Genomic DNA, 16,865 nt, shown 5'->3' on the forward strand with positions numbered 1-16,865 from the left:
CCTCCTACCTACAGAATGCCCACATCCCTCCATTTTCCTCTCATTCATGTGCCCATCCAAGCCCCTCTTAAAAGCCCCCATTCCAGGCATCTGCCACTCTGAGTAAAAAAGCTTACCCCTCACTTCTTTTCTGAATCTACCCCCTCTCACCTTAAATGCATGCCCTCTGGTATTGGATTGCTCAATGATGGGAAAAAGATATTGCTTGTTCACCCTATCTATGCCCCTCATAATTTTATACACTTCCAACAGATCACCCCTCAGCCTCTGCCGCCCCAGAGAAAAGAGCCCAAGTTTGTCCAGCCTCTCCTGAGTCGTTGGAACTCAAGTACTCCTGCCCCAGGATGTTGCTGCAGGATTTCGTCAGGGCAGTATCCTAGCCTGACCACCTTCAGCCACTTCATCAATGGCCTTCTTTCCTTAATAAAGTCAGAAGTGGGGATGTCTGCTGATAATTGCAACTGTGTTCAATTCCACTCTCAACTCCTCCACAAATGAAGCAGCCCAGGCCTCATAGATAAGATTAAGACATGGGTTTTGGACAATAAAGAAGCAGTACATTTTTAAAAATGAAATAATAATGTAATGAAGTGGAGAAACACAGAGGTAATTTTTAATCACTTTGGCCTCCCCAAGGACTCCAAAACTTCATTCACAACAGAGTTAAACAGATAATATAGTTAGGTTGTGAAAACACCCCAAAGATAAAGGTCTGAACAGAAGTGTCACTGGAATGAAGAGTGGAATGCTTTGGGTAGGCTTACTCCATTTGCATTTCTGAAGTCACTTTGGGCCTTGATACTGAAGTACCTTCCACAAGTTTAGCAAGGCAGATAGTCAAATGGTCTTAAATTTTAGACTCAGATTGGGGTTGATGTTTGCTTGTACACTGATAACTGAGATCTGCTGCAAGCAATTGAAGTTATCTCTTACTAGCAGACAAACTCCAGAGAAAGAAGATAGAACATAGGACAGTACAACACAGGAACAGGCCCTTCAGCCCACAATACCTGCGCCAAATTAAACCAATCCCGCCTGCCTGTTCATGTGCCTGTCTAAATGTTGCCATCATACCTGCTGCTAGCACCTCCTCTGGCAGTATAGTCCAGGCACCTACCACTCTCTGTGTGAAAAAACTTGCCTCCTAAATCTCCTTTAAACTTTCCCCCCTCACCTTAAACCTATGCCCTTCAGTATTTGACATTTCCAATATTAAATAAATTACCATAACTCCATTTCGTTAGCTCACAAATGGAGAAGTACTTATTGAAACACAAATATTCATTTCTCTTGGAATTCTTATATTGAGATATTAACATCTTTTAAAATGGATCTTTACATTTTAAACTGCACACAGTTTTATTCAAGTATGGATTTTCCAAGCATGCTAATAAAAAAAAATTTGATTTAATTGATATAAAGTACATACATACTATGGCCTCAGGGTAATTGGTGAATATTTTGGAATTACTTTTCCTAAATTTCCTCCTGGGATTCCCTAAATTACACCTTAGCTCTGAACTTAATTTATTCCTAGAAAACAGTGGAAGCAGCATGCTGTGTTTTTTGCCTCTGGTTGCTGTACAGCTGGCTTATCAGGTATTAACCAGCAGGGGGAGTCAGGAGGAGAAATAAAGATCACTGCTCCCAGGTAACATAGAACACAGAACACTACAGCACAGTGCAGGCCCTTCGGCCCATGACGTTGTGCCAACATTTTATCCTGCTCTAATATCTATCTAACCCTTCCCTCCCACATAGCCCTCTGTTTTTCTATCATTTGTGTGGCTATCTAAGAGCCTCTTTCATATCCTAATGTATCTGCCCCCACAACCACGGCTGGCAGTGCATTCCACACACCCACCACTCTCTGTGTAAAAACCTACCTCTGAAATCCCCCTTATATCTTCCTCCAATCACCTTAAAATTATGCCCCCTCATATTAGCCATTTTCGCCCTGGGAAAAAGTCTCTGACTGTCCACTCGATCTATGCCTCTTATCATCTTGTACACCTCTATCAAGTCACCTCTCATCCTCCTTTTCTCCAAAGAGAAAAGCCCTAGCTCACTCAACCTATCCTCATAAGACATTATTATAAATAACATATTATTGTAACAGTACATATAAGTACATATGTTATAATAATTACATTGGGGACAAGGTAAAACTGACCTGGACCAAGTACTGCAAATGTCCTGTAGATTGTTTTGGAATGTATGAGTAATCAGCAATATTGTCGTTATAATTAAACCCTCACAGTTAAAAAAGAGAACTGCTGAGAAATAAAATGGCAATAATTAGGCATCCCCCTCAGTTTGAGAAGTAAAGTGAAGACTTTGATTCCTTCTTGGAACATTTTGAATGGTGATTGACAGATTGTAGATGACAAAAAGGTAAATATGCTTCTCACTCTATAAAAACACAAAATGCTCGAAACACTCAGCAGGTCAGGCAGCATTTGTGAAAAGACAGAGTTATATTTCGGGTCAAAGATGCTTTCCAGCATCTACAGTGTTTCATTTCCACTTACTGGAGGAGATCACATCCTCAACAGAGTCAGAGTGAAGTTAGCAAAATGCCACTGCCTGTAACAATCAGCGGAACACCCAGACAATTGGCCTGTACCCCCCAACTCAGAGAAAAGTGGATGATGTTGTTGATGTACCAGCAACAAACAATGTGGCAGAGCTCAGGTCATTCTTGAGTCAGTTGAATTATTTTGGACATTTCCTCACCAACCTGCCAACCTTGCATAATGAACGCCCAATTTATGGACATCCTGTACATATGAACAAACGTTTGGGAGACCAACGGGATGGATTGGGATAGATCTGCTGGTTGCTGCGGGGTGCGGGCATCTTCTGCCGGGTGGGAACAGGACATTTCCACGTGCCTTCTCTCTCCAAACACCCCCACCCCCACCACCCCCTCCATGAGCCACAACAATCAGGGGCTGGGTGGAGCCAAGCAAAGCTGGGAACGCTGAGCAGACTGACTTGCCCACTCACCGAGTCAGTGAGGCTGGCTGGCAGCTGTTCTTCCCGTGCCTTCTCGCTCTCCCACACACTGTTTTTTGTTCATTTCTGACTTATGGGCATGAATGGAATCCCTTGTAGCCTGGGGACTGCCTGTACATGAGTTATTGCAAGCTGGGACTTGATAGAATTGGTCTCCACGGTGTGAAGATGCGTTGCAGCAAAACGTTTGAATAACAGGTGCCAGAACATGATTAATATAAACCTCTGAAACTTGCTTGTGATGCATCTTTCTTGACCATATATTGGCCAAAATCAGAAACACCAACCATGGCAGCAATGGGAATTTAGCAATGGGCCTTGCCCTTGTTGTCTATGACTACGTAATGCTGATGCACCGTCTCGACTGCCGTACATAAATCATGCAGGATGGAGCAGTACTTCAAATACTGCACGTTGGCCACCTATCTGTGTTATCAAGCAATGTTGCTGCAAAAACAAGATGTTTGTCCTTTCAAAAGTGTTGGGCTTGACACTTTAACCCATGCTAGCCCAATGTCCTATGAGATGTGACACTGTGTCCTTTCTTTGTTACAGGAGACCAGATATCCACAGATCCAGACTGTGCTCTGTGGTCTTCCAGAATCATAACACCTCCAAAGTTCAGGAAACTGTTACTGGGTGATTTTGAATAGCACTCTGGTATCTGTCACATGCAGGCTTTGTCTCAGCGTTACCCCTGGCGACCAGGACTGTGTCAAGGCATGCAGAAGTGAGTCAGTGGGCGCCCCATGAGGCTGTTTGACATCAATCTGTCCCTGGGTCTCTGCATCCATGATCCTGGGCCATTACCAGAGGAGACCCTTCACGTGGTCTACATTGAAGTGGACAACAGCATTTGCTGGCTGTGAATGACGTCCACTGGAAATAACCAGACTGGCTTCCCACACAACTGACCCCTACTAACAGAACCGTGAATCTTCTGAGGCATCTCTTCGTACCTTACAGATTACCAAGAGAGTTTGTGTCAGTCACTGGTCCTCATTATGTTGCATATAAATTTGAGCTCTTTTTGATATACAATGGGATCTGCCATACCGTCTCGCCACCATATGATCCTGCCACTAACAGTGCAGCTGATTGGGCTGTACAAACCCTTAAGAAGAACTTGATGAAACAGGAATCTCAGACCATTCCTTTTTCTCCAGAGTTGGCTCGGTGTTTATTCGTATACTGGAACACATCTCTAGAAGGACTTCAGCAGGTCAGGCAGCATCTATGGAGGGAAATAAACAGTCGACGTTTTGGGTCGAGATTCTTCATCAGGACTGGAAAGGAAGAGGGCAGAAGCCAGAATAAGAAGGTGGGGGGAGGGGGAGGAGCACAGGCTGGCAGGGGATAGGTGAGTCCAGGTGAGAGGGGGAAGGTAGGTGGGTGGGTGGGGGGGGGCGGCGGGGGTGGGGGTGGGGAGATGAAAGGGAGTCAAAGGGAGAAGGGAAACTTCGTCAGGCTAGGCATACCTCAAAGATACTTCGCAGTCGAGCAGCAAAACGGAGACACAAGAGGTTCTGAAGATGCAGGAATCTGGAGCAACACACACAAAATGCTGGAGGAACTCAGCAGGTCAGGCAGCAGCCTGAAGAAGTTTTCCTCCTCTCTCCGATGGGAGTTCTGTGAGGCTCTCCCTCACTGTTCCCCCTCTGTGATCTCTGCTGCTCTCCAGCTCTTTGACCACGTGCTCACCCAGACTCACCTGCCCTCTCTTCTTCCTTCTTCTTCAGTACCTTTTCTACCTATCACCTGTCAGTTTCTCACATGACTCCCTTTCATCCCCCCTCCCACACCCGCCTACCTTCCCCCCTCACCTGGACTCACCTCTCACCTGCCAGCCTGTGCTCCTCCCCCTCCTCCATCTTCTTATTCTGGCTTCTGCCCTCTTCCTTTCCAGTCCTGATGAAGGGTCTCGACCTGAAGCATCATCTGTTTATTTCTCTCCATGTATGCTGCCTGACCTGCTGAGTTCCTTCAGTATTTTGTGTGTGTTGCTCCAGATTCCAGCGACTGCAGAATTGCTTGTGTCTCTAAAAGGACTTCAGCTGAGTTGTTTTTAAAATGTTACCCTCGCACTCAGCCAGTCTTGCTCAAGCCTGATTTGTCCTCCACTGGTTCCAAACATCACTGCAGCAATTGGGAGCTCAAGACCAGGCCTGTCCCAATATTCCATCCTGAGGGCTGGGATTTCAAACAGCCAAAGTGTCCATGGATTTCTGGAGAGGTCGTCAAGTATAAGGGACCTTTGACCTACACACTACAAGAGGAAAATGAATGTTCATGGGGACCACCTCATACCTTCACAAGTTCTAATACCGATAGCAGATGTTCTTCCACCTCAGCATGGAGAAGTGGACGACTTTGCTCTTGATCGTGAGACTGCAGCTGAATCTGTTCCACTTGTGAATGACCTCAACGGCGCACATCGTTCCCCAGCAAAGATAACTGGTGATGCAGTGGAAGGTGCCAGAGACCTCTAATCTGACATATCTGATTGTGTTTTGTGAACTGGCAACAAGTTGTATAAATGGGCAGAATAATCCCCCGAAATAGTTATGGGGTCAGATGGTCTGCTTCAGCACAGAGGTTAGTACTCTACATCCTGTGTTGATGCATAGCTATAACCTGCACACTTTGGTTAAGGGAAGTTTAGTCTAAGGGAGAGGAATGTGGTATATGGAGTCGTGCAACTTTGTTGTGATTGTCTGCCTTGGGTTGTCGTAGTGTTGGCTGTTAACCAGCAGGGGTAGTCAGGAGGAGGAGAGAGATAAAGATGGCTGTGCCTGGATGAACAGCACATGTTTAATTATCACAAAAGCTGTTATCGATCTGGTTATGTTGAGCTTGCGCTTGGAGTAGTATCACCAGATCCAATGACAAACCAAAGCTGCTTCCTGGAAGTGAGTTCACAGGTGACATTGACTGCTATGCACCAACCCTCCTCTCTTTCCAAGGTTGTTTAACCTTGTTTACATTGCTTCGTTTTTGCCATCTGCTTGACAACACAGCATTGCTCAAGGGACTCTTTTTCTGGGAGGGAAGAAACTATATAAACTATTTCATTGATATTCAATATTAATTAAACTTCTTAAAGGACAATTTTGCTGTAACTAATGACTAAAACTTCACTGCACCTCTGGTTTTAAAATTAAATACAGGTCAACAGAGATTTTGCAAGAAGTAAATATAATGACTGAGCATTATTGATTCATTATAGGAAAATGGATGCTTTGTATTGTGGGTTCTTCCCAGACAGATAAGGAGTGTGACCTTCCTCTGGTGACTAAACCTTTGAGAAATAGGATTTGACTTAGAGAAATTGGCTGGACAGTAAAGGATCAGCATTGGCATTTCTCAAATATTGAAGATGATGGGCATTTAACATTTATTAACGCAGTCTGTAAACGTCCTGGCATTGCATCTTTGCTGAGCTTTGATTATCCCATTGTCAGTTTTCACCTTATCGTTAATTCAATCATATCAAATGTATTTCTGGGTCCATTTCAGCATGACAGAACTCCCTGCAAACAACAGGGCAGACCTATGTATCGAATATGAAAAGATCATTTTAGCAACGCTCTGAAAATTGATTAAGAATTTTGATTTGTCAACTTGGAAAACAGATTAATGTGCCAATTGTTATTGAGAACTGTATTGTTCTCCAGGAACTATTTATTTCTGGTTCTAAACAAACCTTGTTCTGAAATAAATGATCTGATATCATGGAAGAGACCAGGATAACACAGTGGACATTCCATTAAATTTCCAGTTTGAAGGAAGGGTACTGACCTCAACTCAAGACACCTCGAATTGCTCTTACACCCAATGGAGTATTTTGGAGTGTAGCCATGGGTGTAGCACAGGCATTTAGTTTGTGCACAGGAAACCCCACAAATAATAAGGTAATAAAGACCAGATATTTTTTGTGATGTTGATTAAGGGATACTTATTTGCCAAAATGCGACAACTCTATTATTTGCCTACTTGAAAGAGCAGGTTTAAAGGTTTATTTGAAAGAAAGCATTTCTGACAGTGCACCTTCCTTACCATTGCGCTGAAATGCTATTCTAGTATCTTGTGCTCAACTTTCTGGAATGGGACTTGAAGCTGTGATTTCTGACTGAGGTTAGAGTACTATTAGCTGATCCACAATTGACGTCAACAATAAAGGAGCAAGTTATTCACTGTAAGACACATCATATGCCATTTACCACTTGCGTGCAGGCTTGTTTATTGGCGTTGTCTCTTCAGATTGATACATGACTGTTGTTGAAGGATGGCTCAAGTTACAGTGGTGATAATGTACAGAGCTGAACATTTCGACAGGTGAATGCACTCAGTCTTTTTCCCAGGGAAAGGGAATCAAGAACTAGAGGGCATAGATTTAAGACGAGAGGGGAAATATTTAATTGGAACTTTAGGGGCAACTTTTATACACAGAGGAGGTACATATATGGAATGGGCCGCCAGAGGAACTGGTTGAGGCAGGCACAATAGCAACTTTTAAAAGACAGCTGGACAGGTACAGGGATAGGAAAGGTTTAAGGTGGATGTGGGCCAAACGCGGGCAAATGGGACGAGCTTGGATGTGCATCTTGGTCAGCATGGACTAGTTAGGCCAAAGGACTTGTTTCTGTGCTGTATGGAGACAGAAAAGGCATGTAAAAAGTGCAATGTTACAGTGGTCTTGGGGGATTTCAATATGCAGGTCGATTGGGAAAATCCACTGGATCCCAAGAGAAGGAATTTGTAGGATGCCTACGAGATGGCTTTTTAGAGCAGCTTGTGGTTGAGCCCACTTGGGAAAAGGCAATTCTGTATTTGGTGCTGTGCCATGAAACAGATTTGATTAGGGAGCTTAAGGTAAAGAAACCCCTAGGAGGCAGTGATCATGATACGATAGAATTCACCCTGCAGCTTGAGAGGGAGAAGCCAGAATCAGATGTATCGTATTACAGTTGAGTAAAGGTAACTACTGAGGCATGAGAGAGGAGCTGGCCAAAGTCGATTGGAAGGGGACCCTAGCAGGGATGACGGTAGAGCAGCAATGGCAGGAGCTTCAGGGGTCTGTACTGGGACCCTCACTCTTTGTGATTTTTATAAATGACCTGGATGAGGAAGTGGAGGGGTGGGTTAGTAAGTTTGCAGATGACACGAAGGTTGGGGGTGTTGTGGATAGTTTGGAGGGCTGTCAGAGGTTACAGAGGGACATAGATAGGATGCAAAGTTGGGCTGAGAAGTGGCAGATGCAGTTCAACCCAGATAAGTGTGAAGTGGTTCATTATGGTAGGTCAAATATGTTGGCGAAATATAGTATTAATGGTAGGACTCTTGGCAGTGTGGAAGATCAGCGGGATCTTGGGGTCCGAGTCCATAGGACGCTCAAAGCGGCTGCACAGGTTGACTCTGTGGTTAAGAAGGCATAAGGTGTATTATCCTTCATCAATCGGGAAATTGAAATTAGGAGCCGAGAGGTATTGTTGCAGCTATATAGGTCCCTGGTCAGACCCCACTTGGAGTATTGTGCTCAGTTCTGGTCGCCTCACTACAGGAAAGATGTGGAAGCCGTAGAGAGGGTACAGAGGAGATTTACAAGGAATGCCTGGAATGCGGAGCATGCCTTATGAAAACAGGCTGAGGGAACTCGGCCTTTTCTCCTTGGAGAGACGGAGGATGAGGGGGGACCTGATAGAGGTGTATAAGATGATGAGAGGTATTGATTGGGTAGATAGTCAGAGGCTTTACCCCAGGGCTGAAATTGTGGCCACAAGAGGACATAGGTTTAAGGTGCTGGGGAGTAGATATAGAGGAGATGTCAGGGGTAAGTTTTTTTACTCAGAGTGGTGAGTGTGTGGAATGGGTTGCCGGAAACGGTGGTGGAGGTAGATATGATAGGGTCTTTCAAGAGACTGTTAGATAGGTACATGGAGCTGAGTAAAATAGAGTAAAATAATAATTTCTAGGGTAGGGACATGTTTGGCACAGCTTTGTGGGCCGAAGGGCCTGAATTGTGCTGTAGGTTTTCTATGTTTCTAATTTGGAAGATGCAGGATCATTTCATCGCAAAGAAGATGAAGCATTCTAAAGGGAGGATGAGGCAACCATGACTGACAAGGTAAGTCAAAGACAGCATAAAAGCAAAACAGAGGGCATACAATATTGCAAAAACTAGCGGGAAGCGAGAGGATTGGGAAGCTTTTAAAAACCAACAGAAGGAAACTTAAAAAGCAATAAGGGGAGAAAAGATGAAATATAAAGGTAAGCTAGCCAATAATATAAAAGAGGATACCAGAAGCTTTTTCAGGTATATAAAGAGTAAAAGAGAGGCAAGAGTGGACATTGGACTGCTGAAAAATGACACTGGAGAGGTAGTAATGAGGAACAAAGAAATGGCGGAATAAGTATTTTGCGTCAGTCTTCACTGTAGAAGACACCAGCAACATGCCAGAAATTCTAGAGAGTCGGGGGGCAGAAGTGAGTGTATTACTAAAGAGAAGGTGCTTGGGAAGCTGAAAGGTCTGAAGGTGGATAAGTCACCTGGACCGGATGGACTACACCCCAGGGTTCTGAAAGACGTAGCTGAAGAGATCGTGGAGGCATTAGTAGTGATCTTTCAAGAATCATTAGATTCAGGAATGGTTCCAGAGGATTGGAAAATTGCAAATGTCACTCCACTCTTTAAGAAGGGAGGGAGGCAAAAGACAGGAAATTATAGGCCAGTTAGCCTGACTTCAGTGGTTGGTAAGATGTCTGAGTCCATTATTAAGGATGAGGTTTCGGGGTACTTGGAAGCACATGATAAAATAGGCAGAAGTCAGCATGGTTTCCTTAAGGGCAGGTCTTGCCTGAGAAATCTGTTGGAATTCTTTGAGGAAGTAACAGGCAGGATAGACAAAGGAGAGTCAGTGGATGTTGTTTACTTGGATTTTCAGAACGCCTTTGACAAGGTCCCACACATGAGGCTGCTAAATAAGATAGGAGCCAATGGTATTACAGGAAAAGATAAAAGATTGGCTGACTGGCAGAAGGCAATGAGTGGGAATAAAGGGGCTCTTTTCTGGTTGACTGCCGGTGACTGGTGGTGTTCCGCAGGGGTCGGTGTTGGGTCCGCTACTTTTCATATTTTTCCCCACCCATCTACCTTCCTCCTCTCACCTGGACTCACCTATCACTTGCCACCCTGTGTTCCTCCCCCTTCCCGACCTTCCTATTCTGGCTTCTGCCCTCTTCCTTTTTAGTCCTGATGAAGGGTCTTGACGCTAAACTTCAACTATTTATTTCCCTCCATAGATGCTGACTGACCGGCTGAGTTCCTCCAGCATTTTGTGTGTGTCGTCAATACAATAATGGCCCTTTGTATGTACATCATTAAGCTTCTCAAGTTGTATAGAACATGTGCCAAGACATATTTGCATGATTAAAAGGTTTATCCCTTGTTTTGAAGACAGTGATTTAGCTTGTGAAATAGTTTCCAATCACTTGGTACCCCAACCTCAGTCAACTTAAAATGCTACTTCTATATTGTACATATTCTTCGTTAGCTTGCAAATGCAGTCCCCTTTTCCCTTCCATATTGCCAGATGATATATTATACACACTTGTTGGTCCTCACTGGACTGTGCAGTAAGGTACCACTAGATTGATAAAGACCTTTCCAGGATAAAGGGAAAGCACCTCATGAATTAAAAGAGGCATTAAGATTTGTTGGTAAATTGTTCTGGTAACATTTTGATACGTGATCACAATGAAGTTCTACTTCAGTATGCCTTTTCAGTAATACTGACAAGTGCTGTAAGTCAACATTTTCACATTAGTCTACAAGGTTCACAGACACCCAGGAGGCCTGCAGTTTCTCTGGATTACAGGATTCGTGTTCCATATTGACACAGCCCCTCTTTGAGTAGTGAAGGAGTTGGTCCTCAAGCTTTGTTTGCATTTCTCTCCAGTGCTCCTTGTCTTTGATGTGGAGGGCATTAAGATGATTTTAAGGAATCTCCTCACAGAACTGTCCCTGGACCCAACCCAGGTTCCGGACTATCAAGGGGTCCATCCATCCTTCCTACCCCTCCTTCTCCAGAGGTTACGTTCATGATGAATGTCCCTGGAGAGAGAGTTCAATACAAGCATTCTGACTCACCTATATCTTCATAACAAAGTCTTCATTATTAATAATAACAGAAAATAATAGGAATACAGTGTGTCAGGGAGCATCTGTGGAGAGATAGAAAAACTCAACTCAATGAGAACTGGAAAAATAGCTGAAACAGTTTTTTAAATTTAAGCAGTTTTTTTATTCAGCCCATTGTTACTTTGTACTCGAGTGGCTCATTCAGTCCGGTTTTGTCCAGGGTTCTTTGTCACAAATAACCATGGAAAGTGAGAATTCGGCTTGGTTGTAAAATCTACTTGAGCCATTTATAAATCCAGACTTCAGTGATCTAGATACCTTCCAGGACACTTATTGACTATCGCAATGATTGAAAGTAAAAGAAACAAACTCTTCAAACTTAATTGACACTTCACATTATTGTGTAGAAAGTTTATCTGTGTTGTTTTGAAGCTGGCTAGAAATCATTCTGCTACTTGTGCCTGACCCTGTATTCTCTGATCATATTCATTAGTCTGATACGAGTACCTTATCAAAGGACTATTGAAAATAATAGATAAATTACATCTACTGAATTAACATCATTTGTTACTGCTTCAAAAAAATCAACAAGGTTAATCAAATCTTCCCTTTTGAAATTCATGCTGACTATTCATTTATAGTTTACATTTCTAGATCAAAAAAACAAACTGCTGGAGGAACTCAATGGGTCAGGCAGCATCTGAGGGAAATGGACAGTTGATGTTTTGGGTCAGGAGCCTTCATCTGGACCAGTCCAGACAGTTCATACAGTCCAGATGAAGGGTCTCGACTCGAAACGTTGACTGCTCATTTGTTTCCACAGCTGCTGCCTGAGCCGCTGAGTTCCTCTAGCAGTTTGTTTTCTTGCCCAAAATTCCAGCATCTGCAGTCACTTGTGTCTCCATCTTACTTTTCTAGATGTTCTTTTATTCCCCTTAATCAGGATTCCACCATTTTCTCTGCCTCCAATGTTAATTTGACTGGTCCACAGTTTCCTAGACATATTCCATCTTTCTTCTTCATTCGAAGCATTACGTCAAATATTCAAAGTACCCTGGCACCACACCTTCTGTTCCCTAGTTTGCTGGTATACAATCCATGCAGACCAGGGGTATTATTCCCAGAGTTTAATTAACTGATTTAAAATATCCCTTTTTTCTATTTTAATTACAATCACCTTGTTAAATATGAAGGCAGTGAAGATTTATTATTACTGCTAATTCTGTTGTTGCTTCTGCCATTGCCTTATCCATTCCACCCTGACCTTCATTTTTACATAGATGTATCTGTAAAAGATTTTATGTTCCTTGATAATACAATTTCATAGTTCCTTTGCTTTTCTAATCTGTGTTGATTTTTCTTTTAATCCCTTCATACTGTCAATGTGGCTAATGTAAACTTCTTTCCTGCCCATAATCTCTGTTCAGATTCATCCATGGAGTCTCATAACTGTTTAGTCTGATCTTTCCTTTTAGTAGGACGTACCTTACCTGCTGCACCTTTCATTAGAACTGGGAAAAGTTAACAACAAATTTTAAGTTGCAGAGACAAAGGGGGAACAAAAAAAAGGAACAAAAAAAAGGAACAAAAAAATGTCTGTGATTAGGAGGGAGAGCAGGAGAGATTGAATGAGTCAAGCAGTGGAGATACTGGCTGAAAAGAGAGTGGCAAGGGAATGAATGGAGATGAATGAAACATGAAATCCCAGAGCAGTGTCATTTCGAGCTGAGCTTGTTGTGGCTGAATTGTCTACCGTGCTTCTCCGTAACTTAAAAGTTATTTCTAACTTATTCAAGTTCTAATGAAAGGTTATTGACCCATAAAGGATATTTGGCACAGAAAGAGACAATCCATATTGTTTTTTATTCTCCACTTGAACCTCCCCCTACCCTTACCTCATCTAAGTCTATATCCTCTATTCTTCAGTTTCAGAACAAGTGTAGGCGGTTTAGGACTCCAAATTTGGCGACTCTGGAATTCTAATTGCAAGGGCTGTGAAAGCTCCATTGTTGTAAGGAAATCCAAGGAATACAGAGAGTGTAGAAAAAATGGCACTGAAAGCTGTATCTGGAGGAATGATTGTGTAGGTTTAAAGGGCCAGACGTCCGCTTCCACCTCATTGATTCAATCTCCCCTTAAATGTACCTATACGTTTTGTTTCAAACACCCTATTGTAGTGCGTTACACTCTGACGAAAGCCTCTTCTGAATTCCCTGCTGCGTTCAGATATTGTTCACTTCAGTGCTGACAGTTTAATTTGTTTTTAAAGTAAGATTTCTTCTCACTTTATGTTTAACTATATTTTTAGATTCCTTATCCTTATCTCTAATTACACCCTTGCTGTTACAATCCTTGTTGCCTTCTCGACACTCTTTTCTATTTAGCTTGCAAATTGTGTGCGCAAACTGGAGGAACAGCACCTTATCTTCTGTTTTGGAACCTTGCAGCCTAACGGCATGAACACTGAATTCTCCCACTTTAGGTAATTCCACCCCCCGCCACCCCATGCTCTCTTCCCTTTTCTTCCCTCCTAGCCCTTTTTTTCCCCCTCTCCCTCCTTACCTTTGACCCATCCCCTGGTGGATCTGCTCTCCCCTCCTCCCCCACACCTGCCTATCACTATCTCTTCCCTGCATCTATCACCTCCCTGTGCCCACTCTGCCTCTCCTCTTTTGTCCACCTATCACTGCTCTGCTTTTCCCTCCTATATCTTGGGCTTACCGTTTTCCTATATTCAATCCCAAAGGGTCCTGACCCAAAATGTTGACCAGCTGCTTTCCTCCACGGATGTTGCCTAGCCTACTGAGTTCCTCCAGCATCATCATGTTTTTCATTCAAATTGTGAGTGCATATTGCTGTACATTTTAATTCTTTTCCATAGGGTTACCTCCTAGTTTATGATTAACCATTTTTTCCAGAATTCTGTAATTCTATTTACTCTTTTGCCATCAACATTCCTATCCCATTTTCTTGTTGGCATTCAGTCTGCTGCCTCTTCTTGTGGATCCATCCCTCTTCTGCTGAAAGCCTTTGCCACCTCATTTACAGATTTTGCAACATCATCGTTTGGGTGGCGCCTATTCCATCACAACTGCTTCATCCTGGTCCAGAACTGAAGCTAGGTCCCATGCAAAAGATGTCCTTTTAGTCACATTAATTCTATCTGCTTCTAAGTGTATTTGCACACAGCCCAGTCAATAATTCAGAGCTTAAATTAAAAAGTAGAACCAAGCATGGAACCAAGTGCATGCAGGACCCTGTGTTTCTGCACGTCATTCAATCGAGGCACTCATTCCTCAGGGTGTGCGCGCAGAAATGGGCATTGTATTTCCTAATACAGTGACCACATTTCAAAATTACTTTTGCTGGTCTCAAGAGGCCCCCCCAAGGCCATGCAGGATACTATTTTATTACTATATGCTTCCTCCCCCCCCCCCCCACCCTTTCAAATTATATCAATTTTCTCCAACATGATTGTCAAAGATCTTGAAAGGTGAAAACTAGCAAACGTGTTATAACGGTTAAAGGAGACAGCTTTGGTAACAGGTATTTGCATTGAACATACTCTACTCTTAAATATATTGGAAATTCTCAACCTAAGGATTATAAAATAAAATCATTAAAAGCACTCAGTGCGTAGCTCTTTAAATCACTGCAATTGTAAAGTTCTGGATGTCACAGACTTCACAGAGGGGAAAGATAGTCATTTAGTATTTACTATATTTGCCAAGCATGACCCAATCTTTATGTGCATTTTTGAAAGCTGCTTTGTTAATAAAAGCCCATTACATGAATTCAGGTGCATTGCTGTGTTAAAGACACTATATAAATGGTCAAAAATCTGTTAAAACTTCAGCATGTCAGTTCTATCAGGTTTTCCACATGAAACATCACTGCACTTGACCCAGTGCTGCCTCATGAGTACTCCCAGCATTTTGTTTTATTTAACTGCTCCTGCTTAACAAACAGAGTACAATACTAGTAGAGTGGCAAAGCAATCGGGAAAGGATATCTGTACTACCTTGACATTCCTAACCAGGATTAGACTTAAATGTGCAGACTCATGAGAACATGGTAGCAGAGGTTTGCACTCTAAATATTTAATGCCTTTGCTGTTAGGAGTCCAGTGACAGGTCCTGTTAAAATCAGGCAGGATAAAGCAGGGAAGGTGCCACTGCAGCCAAATATGAAATTCACAGAAATGGATTCACCAGTTTAAATAATTACCTTATGAGTTCCTGGAAATGTAAATCTTACCCCCAATTAGAAAGTGAACCATGCAATCCCACCCCCCTGCTCAAAAAAAAGTGGGCTGTCTGACATGGCTGCCAGGAACAGATTGAAAAAGGAAAATTCATAATCATTAGAGAACCAATAATGCAGCATTGCCATCAACTCTAAACTTCAAGTTTAAAGCTACTGAAGGATGCTTAAGATTTGCCCTTGTTACCATTTTCAAACTGGTCTGATTAATGGCTGATTGTGTTCATTCAGCTACACTTACTAAATCAACCGCATTTCACAAGAGACACCACACCACAGATAAGCAGGTAATGCTGGTGAACAGCTGGCAGTACTGAACAGACTTTGTTGAATCTTACGTGGTAAATGGACTGTGGACATCTTCTTATAACTATACTGCAAAGATCAACAATTTATACAGGTGATTGGATGCCAGTCATAAGATCCTGAACATTGATCTGTTGTGCTATGCCTTAATAAACAGCAGTAATATAAAAATGTAAACTATCAAAGAGGAAAATATTTAAGTGTTACTTGAAGGTTTGGCCAAACAAAGGAAAATGTTGTACGAAGGGCAGAGGTCTGGTTAGTGGAAGTGACTTTGGGAAGCAAATTTCAAAAGGGTCACAATTTTCTCTCAAAGCAAACAGTAGGGGGACAGCTTAGATCATAGAAATTGTCACATATTTCTGTACGCAACCCCAATTGCACAGCCTTAACCCAAGTCATGCTCGTCACATGGATTCCAAAAGTAGTTAGCTGCTAATGGGACAAAATTCAATAATCACCAACAAGCTCCATGCAAGGAAGGGCAAGTTAATTCATCACATTCTCAATTACCATCCCTCAGCCATCATGAAGGCTCTACGCAGAGATGTACCCTCTCCTCCAGTCTTGTGTTCAATGTGATAGACCAGAGTAAAAGGGGCATTATGTACACTCTGCTGCTGCCAACAGATATGAAAGGGTGAAGTTAGTTTTAAACTAAAATTTGACAAAGATGGGAGGGGTGGAGATTGTTTGAGTAGACCTTGTGTAAGTGGAGTACAAATCATCACAGGACTATTATTCTGCAAAGCTAGAACATAAGGCTCTGAAGTTTTACAATAATAAAATGCAGTGATTGTGCAATTGAAAAGGAAATGATGATGGATGGTTGAAACCACAGCCAAGGTACAGCAATGCCAATGAGAGGCAAACAGAATAGCTCATCATACAGTTTGAAACATGATTACCAAGAATCATACTCGAAGTGTTACATCTTTCTATTTTCGACATCAAGTGCTTTGTAGTACTTCCATTTGTCCATTTAAATCTCATTAACATTTCAATTATTCCAAAAGAAATCCATCCTCCAAAATAAAAATTTATTAATTTTGTAACAAGAACATTGTACTTCATACAACAGTGCATTACTTCACATTAAGCAACTTAGCACACTTGCAATAAAAATCTAATGTACAGTGGA

Source organism: Pristis pectinata, chromosome 21 (assembly GCF_009764475.1).
Source record: "Pristis pectinata isolate sPriPec2 chromosome 21, sPriPec2.1.pri, whole genome shotgun sequence".
Taxonomy (NCBI): Eukaryota; Metazoa; Chordata; class Chondrichthyes; order Rhinopristiformes; family Pristidae; genus Pristis; species Pristis pectinata.